The sequence below is a fragment of the Equus caballus genome, chromosome 10, assembly GCF_041296265.1.
Source record: "Equus caballus isolate H_3958 breed thoroughbred chromosome 10, TB-T2T, whole genome shotgun sequence".
Taxonomy (NCBI): domain Eukaryota; kingdom Metazoa; phylum Chordata; class Mammalia; order Perissodactyla; family Equidae; genus Equus; species Equus caballus.
The window spans coordinates 85,542,099-85,564,161 of record NC_091693.1 but is presented as its reverse complement, the minus strand read 5'-3'; the positions used below and the strand labels follow the sequence as shown (position 1 = coordinate 85,564,161).

Genomic DNA, 22,063 nt, shown 5'->3' with positions numbered 1-22,063 from the left:
AGGGGTTGCTGCTGGTTAGGATCTGTGACAATACGGGTGGCCAGCAGAAGCTGCTGCTATGGAAACTCATGGTAACACTGTTAGAAGTAGTGGCCAGTGGCAGCTCTCATTGCCAGGAGCAACTGCCAAGAGTCTCTACTGGGAGATGTTGACTGGAAACACCATTGGGTGTATCTAACAGAGAGCTAGGTTTGGGAATCATCTACTTGAAGAGTTTTTTGGGGGAGGAGGTTGTTTGCTTTGTTTAAACATGCTTAGGTGAATCACCCTTGATGTTAGGCAAAGAGAGAAATACTATTGATTTTACGATGCTCTACCCTAAGAGAAAGTCATCATTTCCCTCAAAACAAGCTTCTCCATGTGATCCTGCATTTCTATTAATAGCACTAATAATCTACTTGTTACCCAAGTGGAAACACTCCATTATCATGGAACCCTCCACTTTCCTTTCACCCACGCTCAAGTATTTTAACTTCAGTTTAGAAATTCATTTACAGAGAAAGTAGTCCCAGACCCAGCCACAGGGTGGGGGGTCCATGCTTTTGTGAGTTTTACCTTGAGGAGGTCTGTGAATATTAAAGGAAAACCCCCTCTTGACTCATGCAGGAGGAAGGTAAAAATGACTATTTTTAAATACACCAAAGCACTCTGTTCTTCTTAATAAGGACAACCCTCAGGAGAAATTTATTTTACCAGAACCTAACTTAGTGGGATTTTTGTCAGAGGCTAACCTACGTGGAGGAAGGGAAATACCTAACTCTAGCTCCCTTTAGCTTTTCATACCCAAGGTGGGGAAGAAACTGAGGCATACTGATGAAGTGTGAAGGGATACAGGCTCACAGAAATACCGAGATCTAACCAGAGGTCCAGAACACCTTCCCTCCCCCACCCCTTACTCCCACATTACCAAAGGTCTATTTACTGCAGTTCCTTTTACTCAGTTCATCATGTCTACCTTTTGACCAAAAATGACAAGCATACTAAAATGCAAGAAATACAGTTTGAAGAGACTGAACAAGCATCAGAACCAGAGTCAGATATGTCAGGATTGTCGGAATTATCAGACTGAGAATTTTAAAAGCTATAATCTGTATGCTAAGGAGTTTAATGGAAAAATAGACAACATGCTAGAACAGATGGACAATCTAAGCAGGGAGAAGGAAATTCTAACAAAGAATCAAAAAGAAATGCTAGAGACCAAAAACACTTTAGCAGAAATGAAAATGCTTTTGATGGGCTCATTAGTAAACTGGACACAGCTGAGGAAAGACTCTTTGGCTTGATATGGCAATAGACGCTTCCAAAACTGAAAAGCAAAGAGAAAAAAGACTGGAGAAAAAAACCAGAATATCCAAGGACCTTGGGACAACTCCAAAAGGTGTAACATATATGTAATGGGAATGCCAGAAGGAGAAGAAAGGAAAAGAAAGAGAAGCAGTATTTGAAGCAGTAATGACTGAGAATTTCCCCCAAATTAATGTCAGCCATCAAACCACAAATCGAGAAAGCTTGGAGAATACCAAGCAGGATAAATGCTAAAAAAACAAACAAACAAAAAACCTATACCTAGGCATATCACATTTGAACCTCAGAAAACCAAAGATAAAGAAAAATTCTTTGAAGAAGCCAGAAGGTAAAAAAAATACCTTACCTATGGAGCAAAGATAAAATTATATCCAACTTCTCCTCAGAAACCATGCAAACAAGACGAAAGGGAGTAAAATAACTGATGTGTTGAGAGGAAAAAGCAAACATCAACCTAGAATTCTGTGAAATTATCCTTCAAAAGTGAAGGAGAAATAAATATTTGTCAGTCAAACAAAAATTGAAGGAATTTGTTGTCAGTAGAAATACCTTGTAAGAAATGCTAAAAGAAGTTCTTCAGAGAGAAGGAAAATGCTGTAGGTCAGAAACTTGGATCTACGTAAAGAAAGAAAGAGCAACAAAGAAGGAAAAAGTGGAGGTAAAATAAGCACTTTTATTTTTCCTGTTTTAGTTAATCTAACAAATAACGTTTGTTCAAAATAACAATAGCACCAATGTGTTCAATTATGTATGCTTATGTATAAGTGAAATGAACGACAGCAATGATATGGAGACGAGAGGGAGGAATTCGGATTATTTTGTGATTATGAGGTACTTGTACCGCCCGTGAAGTGAAATAGTGTTATTTGAAAGTGAACTTAGATTAGTTGTAAACGTGTAGTGCAAACTCCAGGGCAGCCACCAAAAACGTTTAAAAAGTAGTATAACTGATATGCTAAGAAAAGAGAGAAAATGGAATCATACACCTTTATTAATACGACTATATCAACAATCACTTTAAATGTCAATGTTTAGAAGATACCAATTAAAATACAGAGATTGTCAGAATGGATCAAAAAACAAGACCCAACTATAGGTTGTCTACAAGAAATCCACTTTAAATACAAGAACACATATAGGTTAAAAGTAAAGAGGTGGAGAAACATAGATCAGGCTAGCAGCAATCAAAAGAAAACAGGGGGAACTATATTAATTTCAGAGAGAGCAGACTTTAGAGAAGAAATGTTAGGGATGCAGAAGGGCATTACATAGTAATAAAGGGGTCAATACCCCACAAAGACATAACAATCCTTATTATGTATGTGCCTAACAGAGCATCAAAATACAAAAGGCAAACACTAACTGAAGCACAAAGAGAAATAGATGAATCCACTATCACACTTGAGCTGTTTGACACCTCTCTGTCGGAAACGGACAAATTCAGAAAATAAGTAAGGTCACAGTTGACTCAACAGTACCATCAACCAACTGGGTATAATTGACATCTATAGACAACTTCATCCAACATCATCAGATTACACATTCTTCTCAAGCTCACACGGAACATTCATCAAGATAGACCACATTCTGGGCCATAAAATACACCTTAACAAGTTTAAAAGAATAAGTATCATACAACATCTGCTCAAAAACTACAGTGGAATTAAACCAGAAATCAACAGAAAGATAGCTAGAAAATCCCCAAATAAATATCTGAGAGTTAAACAACCTACTTCTCAATAACACATGGGTCAAAAAAGAAAGCTCAAGAGAAATTAAAAAGTATTTTGAACTAAATGACCCTCTAAGTGGGCTTCCTAAGGGGCCCAAGCAGTCACCAGGTAGTTCAACCACTTCTGCCCCTTCTCTACCCTCACAGATGTCTCAGTGAACAGTGGAAACTGCTAAACACTTCTTTCCTTTCTCTTTATAAAACTGATGCTAGGCTGGGGTTTCCTTCATCTTATTCTCAGTGCAAAGGTCCCCTCTAATCTTGATAGTGAAAACTACCACTGCAAGCTATCCTATCTTCAGAAATCTCTAGACAAGAAATCTGTACCAATCTCTGTGCACACGCCTCCAAACTCAGAGAATTCGAACCACCTCCAACTTTCCATTTCCATCATTGTTATTGCAGATCTCACTATTTTTGCCAGCAATGTTTGTGTGAGGCTGCGAATTAGTTTTCCTGTTCAGCCACAATTCTTCCTTACTTACTGCCACCAGAGCAATATCTCTGGTCATGTAAGTTTGATGCTCCAAAAAAAGATGCAAAAATTATTATCAGGGTAAATACTATCTTTTCAGCAGGGTATTCACAATCTTCGACAAAATGATGTCAAAGGACCTGCTCAGAATAACTTCATATTACTCTTGTATATACTTTTTATGCCAAAACCAAACTGGACTTACTCATATTTCCCAAATAGTTTCCACATTTTGCCTTCGCTTAATCTAACCCCTCTGCCTGTAAAATTCTTTCTCTGCTCCTTCCATAATGCATGTGTGTGTGTATTCAAGTATACACACATTTACATATAAATCAACCCTACCCATCTTTTAAGGGTCTTCCCAGAAGTCACCTCCAGGATTCCTTTCCTGAATCCCCAAGCTGTTGGCAGTCCTCTTTCCTTTAAAAGGCTCTAACAAACACTCTATTTATAACTGTATTATGTCACTTATGTCAGTTTCGCCCACATTCTAGTTCTTTGCTGTCCAGACGGTAGCCAGCAGACAAATATGGCTGTTAAATTTGAATGAATTAAAATTAAATAAAACGTAAAATTCAGCATCTCTGTCACACTAGCAATATTTCAACTGCTCAGAAGCAACCTGTGACTAGTGGTTTCCATATTGGACAACACAGACATAGGACACTTTCATCATCACAGAAAGTCATACTTGAAAGCACTGCTCTAGCTGTTTTTGGATCTATTTCTTCCCCATCAGCTCCAAAGTTCTTGGACTCAACCTCATCTCGAATGTGGAAGATTCTCAATAAACGTAGATTAAATAGGTTATTTAATTATATTATTAGGAATGTATGGGTCAAGGGTGTAAAAATAAATTATTCCATCAGGCCTAATATTTATTAATAAAGAATTTAAAGAATTTAAATATCTTCTTAAAGAGTTGATATTTTGCATTTAAATTCCAAAGCCAGAAATGCAAAACAAAACAGTCAGGCATAGAATATGTAAATAGCTTACAGAATGGACTATTCAGTAGAATACACTTAGGAAATAGTTTCATTTCCCACCCACCCCAGGCCCTAACCATTAAACGTGCTTTGATAGATATGCTGATCCTATTTCTTTACAACATTTTGGGGAGATCCCAGAGCTTTTGAGTTATTTTTGGCTATTATACTATTTTTATATTCAGGTATTTAAAAAATCTATTCCAATCTAAATCCAAACTTTAATCTGGCATCTAATTTAAACATTCTCTCCTCCTAGTTCCAGGAAGTGGCAAGGAAGTGTGGTGGGGAGGGGACAGGACTAGTCTTCTCTTTCACTCAACTTACTCGACCTCATTGTGCCTCATCTTTAATTTGTAGCTTCTAATTAAAGTGCTACCATGGCACACATCATCTTTTTAGTCCTGACCGTGGTGATCCTATGCATTGCATTAGGTACCAGAGGAGCTGCAATGGTGAGTAAGATGTGGCTTCTGCTCTCAAAGACCTTAAAACAAATAGAGTAGAAATATTTCCCTTCAAATAACCAAGAAATAAGGTAGAATCTGTTAGTATCCTGAGAGATGCATGGGGAAAAAACTTATAGGAGGATAAAAGAATGAAAACGCACTTTCAGGGATACTTTTTGACAAATGAACCAGTTGAGCTGGGTTATATAAGAAAGAGAATGTCAAAGGCATACATTTCTTAATTTCATCTTGATATCAAACAAATCAGGTACATTATGATCCAGCATCATATCCACTTATATCCATTGAGTTTCTTTCAGCTACAAATGACAAAAATCTCAGTCTAACTTGGCTTAAGCAAAAGGGGAAGAGATGGGGGAAAAGGGAATTTAACAGGAGAGCCCTAGGTACACTGGCTTCAGATGGGACTTGATGAAGGAACTCAAAATACCTCACCAGGATTTAGTCCTCTCTCTCTACAGAACTCTTCTTTTCAGTCTTGTGTTAACATCGGTCTCCAACAAGCTGTCCCACGTAGCACTCCTAGGGCTCATCCTTCTGGACTCACAACCAGCACAAAAAGCTATAGTCCTTGTCCCAGAATTTCAGGCAAAATTCTGAGCTCTCGTGAATTAGACAAGCTAGGGTCAAGGCTCACCCTTGAACCGATCCACATGCAGGTGGAGGGAATGTGGAACCTGATCTAGTCCAGGTGAACCTTGGAGTGCGTGAGTGGAGTCATCTTCACCCAAAGTGCCTGGGCTGAGAGCTGGGGGATGATGGCTCCACCGGTGCAGGGATTGGCAAACTTTTTCTGTAAAAGGCCTGATAATTAATATTTTAGCCTCTGTAGGCCATAGAGTCTCCGTCTATTCAACTCTGCCATTGTAGCTCAAAAGCAGCTGTGGACACTACATCAACAAATGAGGATGGCTGGGTACCAATAAAAGTTTATTTACAAAATTAGGAGGCAGGCCAGATGTTGCCTACAGGCCATAGTTTGCCAATCTCTGCATGAAGGAGAAACTGAGTACAATTATCAGGACGGAAGTCAGGCAACAAAAACAAAAACAAACAAGAGAGGTCTACTACCTGCATAGTATGACACAGGTATGCCTGCTTCTCCCGGTCTTTAGCCCTGCTCCCTCTTTATAATGAGAATCTTAACAGATGACTTTACGAGGCTTCTTTTCTTGCAAGTTCACTTGGCTTCAAATTAAAATGGTCTACTGAGTGTCCAGGTGACTCTTGCAAACACTTGGAACCCAGGAGGAAAGGTGACAGCCTTTCTGGCAACCAGCTTGTGGGCTGTAGCAGCTTCCGTAACAGATAATTTGCCTCTGGATACAACACTTTCATATGCTAAAATATATAATCTCTCCCTCAGGCCCCCAAAACAATCTGGTTCTTTCCTGATCTTTCCCACCTCAGCTAATGTTACTGCCTCTTATGCGCTCATTCAGGCCAAAAGCTGAGGTGTCATCCTTGATTTTTTTCCTGCTCACACTCCACAGCCAGCCAGTCAGCAAGTTGTACATTCAAAAATACATGCTGAATCGACCACTTCTTCCTACCTTCACTGCCACAACTGCAGGCCACGTCACATTGTCCTTCTCCTGGACTCCTCCAATTGCGTCCCCATGAGTCTCTCTCCTGCTTCCTCTTCTTCTCTCCTTTTTCTATGCAGCATCAGAGTAATCTTTCTAAAATATAGATCCTCCCATGGCTTCCCAATAAGCTTAGAATAAAATCTAAACTCCTTAGCATAGTTCACAAGCTCGCATGATCTAGACTTTCTCAACCTTCCCAGCCTCATGTCCTAACGCTCTCCCCTTGTTAGCTCCATTCCAGCGATGCTGTCTCAGGCTGTTCCTCTGATGCTCTAAGCTCAGCCCTGCCTCATGACTTTGGACTTTCTATTCTCTGTACTAACGTAGATCTTTTCCTAAGCATTTCTAACAATGTTAAATCCAGTAGAACGGCATGTTGTTTCTCTCGTTCTCCACTGTATCGTAAGGTGTGGAACAGTACTTGACATGGAGTCTATAAATATTTTCTGAATGACTGAATGACGCAATTGTGGTGAGACAAACGGGGTAGATATATAGACAATGGGATAATGCAGAAATGTTCAGATTAGTGTAATAATTCCAAGGTTCCAAAAGAAAGCCAGACGCACTCTCTATTTAAGATTTCAATGCCTGGTCGGATGGCTACACTAAGGAAATTTAAAAGTAGCATTCACTCAATAAGTAAAAACAAACCAGAAACAACAACAACAAAAAATCCTAGTGGTTGCAACTTTGCTGTAATTGATGAAAGGTTACATTCTTCTGAGTCAATGTAACTCATTTATCTAGAGATCAGAGAAGAAAGAAGAGATTCACACCCACGGTAGAGAAATAAGTAGTATGCTAAATTAAGCCCCTGGGACATGAGTTGATGTAATTAATGCTGATTTTCTAAGATGTGAAGAAAGAACCTTGCAAAGAACTCCTAACACTAGCAAACTGGCAACAAAGAATATTTCACACTTGTAATTGAAAAACGCAAAATGCCTATGTCAGTAAATCCCAGAAGATGTCACTGGGGACAAATAAGGAACTTTATTGGCCGTTCAGATTTCTCCATGACTTTACTCCCAGCATCCTGACATGGAGCCACATGGCCTGTGACATGGGCCACATAGGGACTACCTTTAATGTTAACTTTCTAATTCTCTTAAAGTGCTAATTACTATAAAGTAGCACAACTCCATTTTGGGGAGGATGGAACATGCTGGTTTTCTTTATTGCTGATTAATGCAAAAATCCTCTTTTTCAAATTGGATCAATAAAAGAACAATGCCTTTGACCCTCTCGCTTGGGGGCGTTTTCCTCTTGAACACCTGTATTAGCTTTCCTGTGGTGACAAACCAGTCCCAAATCTCAGTGTCTTGTAACAATGAGCGTTTCTCTCTCTCACAGTTCCAGGTTAGCAGCTGTCCCTCAGCCACTTTGGCTTTGCTTCATGTGCCCTCTCACGCCAGGAACCAAGCTCAAAGAACAGCCCCTCTTTGGGACACTACATCCTTACTGAGGGCAAGTGGGAGAGCCAAACCTACCTGCTCTTAAAGCTGTTGTTCCATTGTGGCATTTGCACTTCCACTGGCAGAAGCAAGTCACATGACCAAGCTGCTCTGGTGCAGGAAGTGTATTCTGCCCCCAGGGTGGCTCTGCAAGGCAATGGGTGGGAATACATAATTATCCTAAAGAGAAGGGAATGAATCTTTTGGAGCAATAATGCAACTTACCACAAGACCCAATTAGCATAATCATCCTAAGTGTATCCTTCCCCCAACAGACTAGCTGAATTTGATAAGATTTGAGGTTCTGAAGCTTCCTGCAGTTTCTAACTCTTTAGTTAGGTCCTTGATCCTGAGTTCAATTCTATTTCTCTGTTCAATTCTGTTCTCCCATGGGCACAAGGATTTAACCCATCTTCCCTCTTTCTTAGACCTTACTACCAACCCAATAGGTACCAGACCCATTTGTTATCTTAAGTAATCCTCCTAGAAATCTCTGCATATTCAAATAAATAGAAGATCTGAGAGGCTAATGTAGCAGCCAGACTTCTCACTGCTAGAAATTGGTATGTCCCAGATTGGAATTCCACCTACTTTCTGGCACACCATGCTGCCTACCATATGGACTTGTCTTATCCAGGAACGGGAAAGGCCCAGTATGGGCTCGGGGGAGAGGGGTTGTCAGGGTCATATTAAGGCCTTGGTGGGCCCTGAGTTCCTTCACGATAGAGGTTCCACTCTGCATCATATGAAACATATCAAAACAAACCCTCATCCCACATTAAATATAATTTTTGACTGTAAATTTTTTGAAAGGATGTTTATAAATTTACTTTTGAAATTATTTGGCTACAGGTAGCATTTGACTTTTGATTGGTTATGATTTCTCAGCTATCACCACGTATACTCAGGAAAGAAGAGTTTCAAAGTAAGAAATTCCTGTGGCATTATTCACAACAGCCAAGACTTGGAAGCAACCTACGTGCCCATCAGGGACAAATGGATAAAGAAGGTGTGATATATATACACAATGGAATACACCTCAGCCATAGAAAAGATGAAATCTTGCCATTTGCAATAAACGGATGGCCTTTGAGGGTGTTATGCTAAGCAAAATAAGTCAGAGGGAGAAAGGCAAAGACCATATGATCTCACTTCTAAATAGAAGGTAAAAACAACAGCAAACAAACGTATAGAGACAAAAGTTAGATTGATGGCTACCAGAGGGGAATGGGGGAGAGAAAAGGGTAAAAAGGATGATTTGCACAGGTGTATGGTGATGGATGGTCATTAGTCTTTGGGTGGTGAACATGATGTAATCTAACAGAAATCGAAATATAATGATGTACACCTGAAATTTATATAAAGTTATAAACCAATGTTACCTCAATAAAAAAAAAAGTAAAAAGTCTAATTTCCAAAATTGTATTCAAATGCAGTGAAATTTGTCTAAACATTAAATTTAACAATTAATACAGTTGACATAGTGTTATATTTGTCGATTCAATTTTCTAGCTTTCTTATATTATTTGCAGTCCATACACTTTTTTTTTCAGGACTCAAACATTTTTGTGGGTCTCTGAAAACCTCATAGGCTCCAGGATTTGTGTCTGTGCTGCCCAATGGATTAAATAGTTCTGGTGATGCTTTATGCCAGAACTATTCTGGGTGAGGAAAAACACATCCTCAAAACATGGAGCCCAGAACCAGAGCCTTGAGAAGAAACTAAAATAAAGTCAGATATTGTCCAAAGGTCAAATAGTAGAATCTATGCATGAGACAGCAGGACAAAAGTGAGAAATCCGAGAGTAAACCCGAGAAATAGGAGTGAGTGGGAGGAAGGGTGTAAGGGATGCTCAGCAGTAAGATGGCTGCAGGCTTTGTGCCTCTGGCTTCTGTGGAGGTGGCAGCTGCTGTAAAGTTGCCTTTTAAGTACAGCTCGTTTTTTGTGGTTGACCTGGGGCAAAAATATGCCTTTCACTCTCTTGCCCCAAATGACTGCTCCTAGACTCCAAACTCCTGCGCTGATGCCATTCCTACCCTCTCCAGTTTTCTGAGAGATCTCTGTGGCTCCCGTTCCAGGCTCCTTGCGGGAGGTGGAAATGTCCTCCTCCCCTACAAGGCCACTCCTTTCCCGAGTGGCCCCAAGGGCCCCTCCCTTGGAGGTTTGGCTGTCCTGAACTTTCATTGAAGGGTCACTGACTCTGATCCCAGAAAAGCCTGTATCCTTCCTGATGTGTTTCTCTCTTCTTGATTTGACTTGTCTAACGGAAACCGTTGAGTTGTTGAGGCAGATTCTTTCTGCAGGTGAAGATGCACTTCTGCTCCCAGGATCCGGAGTGATTTCCGTGTGCACTCACACTCCCTTATACTCGTGCTAACTCTATTACTCTTAGAGTCATGTGGCCTCAATGATGAGAGATGTCTCTGACTGTGATGGAGCCTCTCATGTTTCCAGTCTCGAGGAGACCACTAGGTTTCCATCTGATTTTGAAGAGAGACAATTGATATACCATCAGTCAACTGTTCCCACAGCTTCTCCCTAATGATAAAGTCAGGTGTCCCTTCACCTCACTTCTGGAATGTAATTACTGTTCCACTTTTTTTACAAAATTTTTTTTTCACCTTTAGTAATGATGATGCCCTGATTGATAAGGACCAAGATTATGAGTCTGACCTTATCCTTTCTTTACCTTGGAAGGTGAGGACAAGACATTTCCTCAAGTGAGCCCTGATCGTGGAGCTATGATGGAGGTGTCTGTCCATGGTAAAGAGCTCTCCTGGAGAGGAGTATCATCAGAGGAGACATGGCCAGCTGCTCCAATCCTGGTGGATGTGAAGGGAGGTTGAGGAGACGGAGCAGAGCACATCATGAGAGAGGCCGATGGAGGGAGAAGCTGGAGCTGAGGGTGTTCTGGATTCCTGTAACCAACCAGGCTTTAGGTGAGAAGTTTGTCTGAGCTGACAGCATCACTGAAGGCCACTAGTGGTGCACTGCAGTGTGAGTGGTGTCCCCTGGGATTATGAAGTGTGCCATCTGTGTAATTGCACAGTGTGAGCCTGACACGGGAACTGAGCCCGGAGACAGATCAATGGTGTTGGGAGCAGGACAAGCTAGGAGAGGGCAGAGCCTCAGCTCTCCTGGGCTTTAGAACAGGAAGAGCCATGCTCTGAGGCCTGGGAGCAGTCATGCAGTTTGAGACTTCATGGGATAACCTTACTGTCCAGAATGGTAGCCACCAGCCACATGACACTGTTGAGCCCTTGAAATGTGTCTAGGGTAACAGAGGAACTAAGTGTTAAACTTTATTTAATTTTAATTAATTCGACTTTGAAATTGGTACTCAATTCAGTTATTGGAAAACTTTTATGGGTGACTGGAATAACGTGGGTATATGAAGTTTTTCAGCTATAAATTTTATGAAATCTAGGGGCTGGCCCCGTGGCCGAGTGGTTAAGTTCGTGCGCTCCGCAGCAGGAGGCCCAGTGTTTCATTGGTTCGAATCCTGGGCACGGACATGGCACTGCTCATCAAGCCACGCTGAGGCAGCGTCCCACATGCCACAGCTAGAAGGACCCACAACGAAGAATATACAACTATGTACCGGGGGGCTTTGGGGAAAAAAAGGAAAAAAATAAAAAAATCTTTAAAAAAAAAAAAATTTTATGAAATCTAAACACATCAAATATTTCCCACAAAAATTTAGTGTCTGAATTAAGATGGGCTGTAAGTGTAAAATACATACCAGACTTCAAGACTAAGTCTGAAAAAGATGTAAAATATATTGATTTTATGTTGCAATAATAATATTGTGTTGGGTTAAATAAAACATATCAATAATATATTTCATTATATAGATTAATATATTGTTAAAATATATCAATACGTTAAATTTTTAATATACTTAAATATAAATGTTAAACACATATTTCTATGTGAAATATAATTTTACGATATAAACATAATTAATAAATATAATTTTATATAATTACAAGTGTAAAATTAATATATTTTAAATTGTATTAACATATCATTATAATTAATTTTACCTGTTTCTTTTTACTTTTTAAATATGACTTCTAGGGAATTTTCAGTGACACGTGTGACTCATATTTCTGTTGAACAGTGCTGCTTTCTTACCTACTCACGTACACCCTCTAGATTGTTTAATAAACAGAATTTTTAATGGTCAAATACTGTACAAACTATTTAATAACCTTTTTTCCACTTCTCAATATGTCAAGAATATCTTGTCATATGAATAGCGAGTATTCATCTACAACCTCAAAAGGATTAAAATAAACGAAAGATCCCTGTTGGCTAGGATGAGCTTCTTGCAGAGTCAATTATATGAGCTGAATCTCCATTCCTTAATTAGACTTTTTCCTAAAATATTGAGGGCAGCGAGCTAGCAGGTGGGGGAGCCCCAAACCATTCAATGAGATGTTTTTCCCAGAATCTGAGTAGAGACTTGGATGAAAAGAGTGTTTATGAGCAAAACCTTTCATATGACACTGGCCCTGTTTGCAGTAACAATAACAGACTATTGTCTGTCAATAGCATCTATGGCTCTTCTCTCACACAGGCTTATGATCAAGTACTAGCACTATTTTTAGGAGGTGACTGCAGAGCTGACGAATCCCGCAGTAGCCACAGACTGCCGCTAAGCAACCAACGCAAACAGATTGATGGGACTCGCCGCCTTGAAAGTCTTAGAAGAGAGCAGGGAGTAGTAAAGCCCCAGAATAGATGGTCTCATAAGAAACTGTTCCGTTCAATGTCAGCTTTTGAAGTCCAACTCAAATATAGCAGATCTGGACTTCTCAGACATAAGGAATAATTATTTTGTACATATGCCTACATAGACTGGCATAGAAAGTCTACATTTCTTTACAAATTTCCAGATCCCAAAGCAATAGTTAATGGCATCAATAGTCTTTGCACAGTAAAAATTATCCAGGACAATATTCACTATTATTGTTACTGCTCAGAGAGGTATTTTGGGCTGTGGAAAAATCACGAGTTTCTAGCACTTGAAAGACTGGCATTTAAAGCCCGGATCCACATTTACTGGTTGGGTGACCTTAGAATGTAATTTAACCTTCCTAAACCTCAGTTTTCCCATCTGTGAAAGGAAGCAATAATAAATGCCTTGTACGTCAATGTGAATATCAAATTTAGTACTGCATTCAGTGGATTCCTCTAAGCATTTATGATGTGCTAGCGCATAGTAGCCAACATATAATAAGCAATCTGTAAACATATTCCTTTTCCTTTGCACCTTGTGTTACTCAAACATCTACCTGCTCACATTAGAGAATACACAGGTCAAAGAGCAGAGAAAGGAAGAAAAGAGAAAGAAAGCACAGCCCCCTCCACCGCAATAGGACTATACATACTTTTGGGGTTTTTTCCCTCATTTCACTTGCCTGTAATAATTTAGTTTTAGACATTTTAGTGGGAGTTCACTGTCATACATCACTGACTCTTTCCTTTAATTACACAGATGTTTGTGGTCCTCTGACCACATGTCTGGGAATTAATGATCTTCCCACATTTTTAAACTTCATCCACAGAGATGACGAGGAGTTAAGTTTCAACATTCAAGAATTAAATAGCAAAACAATTATTTCAGAGGCATTATTACTCATTATGTAAAACATATTAAAATGCATCCACATTCCTAATGAAACACATTACACAGATAATGATAAGAATTGAAATTAGTTCACTAATTGACATATTGTCTTGGGTTGTGGATTGTTAGTGAACTGTTTGTTAATTTTGATTTCAGTTTGGTATTTTCTTTTTGTCACTTGGAGATAAACTTTTTTTTCAAGTTACAAACACCTTGTAGGCCTTCAAAATCTTGTGTCTCCGGGCACGGTCTGTATCTCAACCACCTGACAGATGAAAGCCTGTGTGCATTGTAGGGCAGGGCTTTCCAAACTTTAGCATCATGAGCACCCCTGCACGGTTTGCTAGGCAAAGACCACTGGTCCCCACCTCTAGAGTTTTTGATTCAGTCGGTCTCGGGTGGGACCTGAGAATTTGCATTTCTGCCAAGTTCCCTGGTGATGCTGAGACAGCTGCTCCAGGCACCACACTCTGAGAACCACTACTGTTGTGTTTGCAACTACAGAATCCAGACGATTAAGAACACATCATTAGTGATGGAAACCACACTTAAACAAGCCAGGATGTGTGTAGATGTACAAGAGATAACTGGTTTTTAACTCAAACCACTTACTACACGGCAAGAGTTAGTGTCAGAAAGGCATGGTGTTGGTGCGCAGAACAGTGGGGTTCCAGTTTTTGTATCGATTTATAGAATTCTCCCGGGAAAGTCACCTCCCCTCTCTGGGCTTCAGTGCTGTCTGCATAAAGTGGCTTTTGAGTATCAATAAATTATGAAATGGTAAGGTGCTATATCAATGAAAGTTATTATTTTTATTAGCATTTAGTGAGAAGTGAAACAAATGGGGAGTTTAATATCCTTGGAAGAAATATCTGCCGTCTAAAGAATACCGCAAAGCACGAGGGCAGGGAGAATCTGGGCGGAAAGAGCCAGTTTGGCACAGCAGTTGGCTGAGGCTAAAAAGCCCTCAGGACCAGCTACTCTGTCATAGTCTAGAAAGCTGTTGCTGTAAATCTGGTAGTGAACTAAAAGAGCTGTATCCTTGCTGTCCAAACGAGGTACCAGCAAGGATGAAATTGTAGCAATAACCGGCTCCTGGACCCTACAGGATCCATGTTCAACAGCGCCACCATGTGGCAGTGACTGATAATAGCTGTGTTGAGGGACAGAGCAATTCCGTCGGGGGCGTGGAAGAGGACTGACTCCCTTTAATTAAATAATCCCTAGTGATGAAGCGAATGTTTGTGGTGATGGAGTGTAACTAGACTTTGAGTGGTGAACATGATGTGGTCTACACAGAAATCGAAATACGTAACGATATACACCTCAGGTTTATATAATGTTATAAACCATTATTACTGCAATAAAAAATAAAAAATTAAAACATATATAAATAAATTTTTAAAAATCCCCAGGAGCTCTTAAATAATTTTCTCGGGAGGGTGAGGCCTCAAAAAAGAGACTTTCGGTTCTTTCTTTTTTTTTTAAAGATTAGCCCTGAGCTAACATCTGTTGCCCATCTTTTTTCTTCTTCTCCCCAACGCCCCCCAGTGCGTAGTTGCATATTCTAGTTGCAGGTCCCTCTGGCTTTGCTATGTGGGATGCCGCCTCACTTCAGCGTGGCCTGATGAGCAGTGCTGGGTCTGCACCCAAAGTCTGAAGTCGTAAAACCCTGGGCCACGGAAGCAGAGGGCACGAACTTAACCACTCAGCCCGGGGGCGGGTCCCTAGATTCTTTTAATAAAGGTAGTTACATTTAAAATGATTACAAAGAAAAATAAAGAAAAGTGAACATATTTGTACACTAAAACTGGTGATTGGGGTCATGCCTGTAATAAATTGTTTCCGCCAGGGGGAGGATCAGGCAGAAGCAGGATTATAGAGCACGGTCTCCTGAATCTCTGCCTTCCTATAGAGATACAAATAATCAGGTCAGGGGCAGCTGCCACGGGTCCCACCCTGTTGTTGTATGTGTCTGTGCATGCTCAGGACTGCTTGAATAATCCTTTGATATTAAGGATTTTCTGGATGGATTTCTGTTTCTGGGCAGTAGATAACTCAGATAACCTTCTCCCACTATGAACCCAGAAATTCTGGGTAAAGTATAGCCAACATTCGTTAAAATGCATTGTTGAGCTCTCAAGAAAAAAAGGCAATTCTATAGGGCTTTCAAATCATAAAAAATCAAAAACTACAGCTGTGAATGCAAAATAACACTGAGTCTACCTGGGAGGGCAGAGGGTTTTCTCTTCCAGGAACCAAGAGTCTGGGGTCTTAGCACCCACATGAGCACCAAATATGAAGGTCTGATGCCAGGAGGTGGAGATGAAAATAAGACAAACCATCCCATGCTCCTGCCCCAATAAAGCCAGAACACTTGCTGAACCAAACCCTCAAGGGACGGGTGGACTAGAAAAATCCACCCACTGGCACAAGAGAAGCAGTTTGGTTTGCCTGGATAGGAAAAAAATGTCCTCTGGCATTTGTCGCTGTGGCCCTCCTCATAAGCAGTTTGAGATTTGAAATAGCACTACTTATGTGGTCTGGAAACCCCCAAGCTGGGAGATTAATATAAAAGTTAGTCTCAAGATGCTAATATGTCCAAGGTGCCTGACTAAAGCAAACTGGAATCCTTTGTAGAGAGGCACATCCCCAAGCCAGGCGGTGGAGAATTTCCACAGATAAAGATGAGTTCACAACTCAAAATTACAAAACATACACTAAAAGAATCTTTCATGAGGGAATGTCAGGTCACAAAAACAGGAACTTTAGACCCCCTAGAACTAACAGAAAGAAGGAGTAGCACATCCATTAGGGACAGAGATGGGAGTGAGAAATAGGTCTCTGCTCAATGCAGGTGGTGGATGATGGGCAGTGGCCCCCTGTGCTCTGTGTTGAGAGCAGCCCGCGTCCAGGCCCTGTGGAAAAGTGTGATTGTCACATGGAGTGTTCTCTTCCTATTGGAAAAGTTTGTTTACTTTCTCTCTCTGGATCAGGGATGCCAGGACCTGCCAAGTAGGCAGTGATGAAAAAGTTTATGTCTAAAAGAGAAAGAAGTAGCAGTGAAATGTTACGTTCTCCATAATGCCTTCTCAACTTCCTCCTTCCTGTATGTTCTCATTGCACCATGCACACCCGTTTATTATAACTTCTCAGGGATTAAGACTAGAAGTTCGTGGATCTGCCTCCAGCACTAGGCAGTGAGCTCCTTGCAGGAAAAAAGTTCAAGTGGGGATCCCTCAGAGCTATCAAAATGCTTAGCACACAGCATGGATTTAATGAAAGTGTGCAAAATTGAATGGAAGAAGAGGAATGAGTGAGGGGAGTTAAAAGTCAGAAAGTAAATTCCCTTTTAAAGTAAGGAACGACTTCATTCTTTTTTTTTTCATTTATTTATTTTTGAAGAAGATTAGCCCTGAGCTAACATCTGCCACCAATCCTCCTCTTTTTGTTGAGGAAGCCTGGCCCTGAGCTAACATCCGTGCCCATCTTCCTCTACTTTATATGTGGGACGCCTGCCACAACATAGCTTGACAATTGGTGCCATGTCTGCACCCGGTATCCGAACCAGTGAACCCTGGGCCGCCGAAGTGGAACGTGCAAACTTAACTGCTTTGCCCGTGGGCTGGCCAAATGACTTCATTCTTTATGTTGTTTTCTCACACAAATGAAAACCTTTCACTTTACCCAAAGCACCCCCCCAAAAATCGACGTCATATTTATTTTTGTATCCTCTCTCCACCGCAGCACCTGTCACTGTTCTTAGCACAGAACAGATGCTCCATGAATTCTTGATGAGTGATTGATAGGTCAGCTTTCCCAAAACAGAACTTCTTTAACTCTTTGCTAAGCTGCCTGTCTTCCTGCACTCCTAGCATCCATGGCCTGAGTAGTGACACGGGCAGGTTAGAAAGGTTAGAGGCATCAAAGACAGCAATCAGCCCTCGGAAGACAGTGGGGCACAGGAAGTCAGCTGATGAGAGGGTAAGCGGTAGAACTGCCTCAGATGCCTCCTAAAAGCCACTATTTTTACTCCCCAAGACATTTTCCACTTCAAAATTGTTGCCTTTCCCCCTCGATATATCTCCTACTTCCCAATTAAGTTTCAGGCTTGCTTTCTTCCAGTTTCAAACCAAAATTCCCTCCCCAGAGATATCTCTCCAAACATGGTTTTATGAGGAAGGCTGACAGACCTGGCCCGCAGGGTGTTGAGGGCACCTTTGATATGGATGAGGGAACAAACGGCCCTCTCACCTCCGGGGAGCTGTCAGAAAGGCAACCACTTTAAACAGGCAGAACGAGCCCCACCAGCCCTGCCCTCCTCCCCTTCCTGATACCCCACATCCGAAATCTCTATCCATCATTCACACTCCTGTTTGGTCTGGACACGGGAGTGACCTTGGCAAGGCTCTCAGAATATTCTTCATGAACTCAAGCATTCCTCTGTGGTCTAGTCAACCACAGCGGATTAGTTCAGTTTCCCCTTTTAACGGAATTTTAGGAGTTAGTGGACAAATTTAAAGACTCATGCTGTGGAGAGATCAGATTACTTGGCGTAGCGGAATTGAAAGGAGAAGGAGAAAAAAGTTCCGTAGAAGAAATGGCATTTGAAGAAGACCTTGAGGGAAGCGGAGACAGACACTCCACAGGGACAGGGAAGAGCACACACAAAGATGGAGAAGAAGACGGGAGGTGGCTGTGGGGCACACCCCAGGTCATGGTTTGAGTACTGTAACAAATACAGCAGGATGAATGAAGATGAGGAGTGAAAAATGATGTTAACAATTTGGTCGGGGTAAGATGGTGAACGTAAAAGAATTGCCAAGTTATTCTGTGGCAAAAACCAAAACCACAACCATGGAGCGTCAACCATGTGTCAAGTTCTTCCATGGGCACTGAGGTCACCATGATGTCTCGGTCACAGGCCTCAAAGGCCCCACAGGAACTCACCGTCTAGTGCCTAGTCACTAGACTCTTGAGAAACACACCTTACAAAATAAGGGTATTTTACCCTGAGACGTAAACAAAGTGCCTTAGGAAGCCAGAGGCATGGGGGGGGAGTGGCCACGGGTGGGCAGTGGGGAGAGTTCAATGTCACTGCAGGAGGAGGTGAATTTGTGTTTTTTGCTTTTACCTTTGGAACACCTTCACCATTTCCTCCACCCTCTGCCTCTGGCAACCACTGATCTGTTCTCTGCATCTCTGTGTTTGTTTATCTTCCACATATGAGTGAGATCGCACAGTATTTGTCTTTTTTTGTCTGACTTATTTCAATTAGCATAATGCCCTCACTGTCCATCCATGTTGTTGCAAATGGCAAGATTTCCTTCTTTTTTATAGCTGAATAATACTCTTTTGTATATATATACACATAGCACATTTTCTTTATCCATTCATCCATCGATGGATATTTAGGTTGTTTTCATGTCTTGGCTCTTGTAAATAATGCTGCAGTGAATATGCAGATATTTCTTCAAGACAGTAATTTCATTTCCTTTGGATGAATACCCAGAAGTGGGGTTGCTGAACTATATGGTAGCTCTATTTTTAATGTTTTGAGGAACCTCTCTACAGTTTTCCATAGCGGCTGCACCAATGTACACTCCCACCAACAGTGCACAAGGCTCCCTTTTCTCCACATCTTTGCCAACGCTTGTTATCTCTTGTCTCTTTGATTTTATAGCCATTCTAACAGGTGGGAGGTAATGGCTCCTTGTGTTTTTGATTTGCATTTCCCTGATGATTCCTTGCTCAAAGGACGTTGAGCACCTTTTCATGTACCTGCTAGCCATTTGAATATCTTTTTTTGGAAAAATGTCTATTCATGTCCTTGGCCTGTTTTTAAATTTCATTATTATTATTACGTTATTATTGACTTGTATGAGTTTTGTGTATATTTTGAATATTACCCCCTTATCAAGTATGTGGTTTGCAAATATTTCCTCCCATTCAGTAGGTTGCCTTTTCATTTTGTCGATCATTTCTTCTGCTGGGCAGAAGCTTTTTAGTTTGATATAGTCCCACTTGCTTATTTTTGCTTTTGTGTGAGTGTGTGTGTGCTTTAGGTGTCACATCCAAAAAATTACCAAGATCAATGTCAAAACGCTTTTCCCCTATGCTTCTTTCTAGGAGTTCTATGGTTTCAGGTTTCACATTTAAGTCTTTAATCCATTTTGAGTTAACTTTTGTGAGTGCTGTGAGATAGTGATTCAGTTTTGCTCTTCTGCAGATGAATATCCAATTTCCCCAGCACCATTTCTTAAAGAGGCTGTCTTTTCTCCACTGAGTATTCTTGGCCCCTTTGTCAAGTATCAGTTGACCATGGGTGGAGGTGAATTTGAACTGGGCTTTGGAGAATGAGATAATCAGAGGTTTAGGAATTGATAGGACATGTGAGCAGGAGAAGAGGTATTGCAAGTGTATTTGGATCAGTGGAATATTGGTAAATATGTAACAACCAGCTGGAGGAAGTGGAAGGTCCTGGTTTGTAGCAATAGATTTCTATGGTAAATGCTTCCATGACAGTCAATTTTAAACTACCAATGTAAAGTCAATCAGCTTGCAAAATCTCTGACAAATTATCAGCTGGCTTTTATGAGCCCATAGAGGCTGGATCCAGCACACCACTGCCTGGTTTGAACATGTTGAATTTGAGATGACTGTCAGACACCTAGGTGGGAGTGACTAGTAAGCATTACAGTCTGTTGTTCCGATGAGAGGCTGAGGCAGAGAAAAGGTTTTCGAACTCCCAAAGGTTTGATGTTTGGGGGCAGAGTGGCACTAAGTTAAGCTCCAGCCTTCGTGCCCCTATTCAACTAAAGCAGCTCTGCTGTAAATTTGTTTTATGCTCAAACAGTAGATACCACATCACCAGTTTAGAGGCACCAAATAAAACAGCATATCAGGTGATATTCAAATTAAAAGCTACCTTCAGATTAGCATGATGTCCTATATCCTCTGGGAACTACCTTTCCAAATAGCCCTAAGTAAATGCCAAGGTCCTTTACGCTGATGCTCCTTACAGCATTTCCCATGATCCCTTACTGCCACCTGCTGGGTGGAGAGATGCAGCACTCAGGGACAAATTGTATCTCAAGAACCAATTGAACTCTAAGTAGCTAGCTATAACTTCTGGGCTCTTTGTCCTCTGATGTCACTGTTGGTGTTAAAGCAAAAGCTAGTTGAAAAAAGATGGTTCAGACAGTTCACAGAAATGTGCCCAGTGGCATCTGCAGCCATTGCCGGCCATTCTGAGAGCTTCCACATGCCTGGGGAAGGTCTCTACTGACTTGCCCAGACTTCAGTGACCTCGAGATACAAGCGAGGGCCCTTGTCTCATCTGATGCTCCTGCAAATGGTCCCTCCCAGTGGTCAGTGCTCCCTGTGGATATTCAAAGGGACAGGCATGGTTGCCAAGGGATTCCCATGGCATCTGTATATCTAGGTCATGACTATCATACGCCCCTAGTATTTCCTAAACTGAAGATATCCTGTGATGATATTTCACTGAAATCTAGTAATATTTGAAAGTTTTTGTGTCATCCACTTTATCCTATCAATAAGATGAGAGTCAGCTCAGTTTTTTGGCAAAGTGATTATAACTTATCAATCCTACATAAACATAATTGTAAGAACCAACTATAGTTACTAACTTCTTTTCTTTTCTTACTTTAATCTAATTCATAAGGATGAAGACTTCATTATGAGAAGGAAAAGATACCACCCAAGAGAAGGCACAAAAGATATTTTAAAGTAATTGATCAGCTAATTAGCAATGTGATGACTGCTTTTCGTATAATGGCTACAAGGTGAAATTTAAAAGTACTTATTAATATGCCAATGGTTGCTATAAAATTTTACCAAGAGTGCAAGTTTTTCTTTCTATTATTTAATAATTTTTCTAGTATTTAAAAAGATAACTACTCTTTTTATACAAAAAAATGGATGCTCATCATAAACATAACTAACGTTCAGATTTAAATTGATTGAGAAAAATTAAATAAAATAGTTTCTTACATGTTAGAGTGGTGGATAAATTAAAGTGTTACATATGTTTCTGTCAAAAGAGAATAACAACATCTGCCAAAAAACCTACAACTAACATCGTGCTTAAAGGTGAATGACAGTGTTTCTCTGCTAGGATCAGGAACAAGGCAAGGATGTTCATGCACCACTACTACTCAACACGGTGCAGTAACTTCTAGCAGTGCAATAAAGCAAGGAAAGGAAGTAAAAGACATGCAGATCACAAAGGGAAAAATAAAACTCATTATTCGCAGATGGCGTGACTGTCTACCTAAAAATTCCCAAGGAATCTACAAATAACCTCCTAGCACTAATGAAAGAGTTCAACAAGGTTGCAAGACACAAGATCAATATACAAAAATTAATTGTGTTTCTATACACT

The 22,063-nt window shown here is 40.7% G+C and overlaps 1 long non-coding RNA gene across 7 annotated transcripts in view; it reads right to left on the bottom strand.

The window, feature by feature from the left end:
- LOC111775378 (uncharacterized) overlaps nucleotides 1–10,939 on the bottom strand; it is a 149,201-nt gene extending 138,262 nt beyond the window's left edge. For all 7 annotated transcript variants that reach the window (XR_011422230.1, XR_011422229.1, XR_011422231.1 and 4 more), the window contains exons 1-2: nucleotides 10,711–10,939; nucleotides 8,057–8,167 (exon numbers count right to left, since the gene is read on the bottom strand). This is a non-coding gene — a long non-coding RNA (uncharacterized lncRNA). The remainder of the gene's footprint in view (nucleotides 1–8,056; nucleotides 8,168–10,710) is intronic.
- Nucleotides 10,940–22,063: the final 11,124 nt, after the last annotated feature.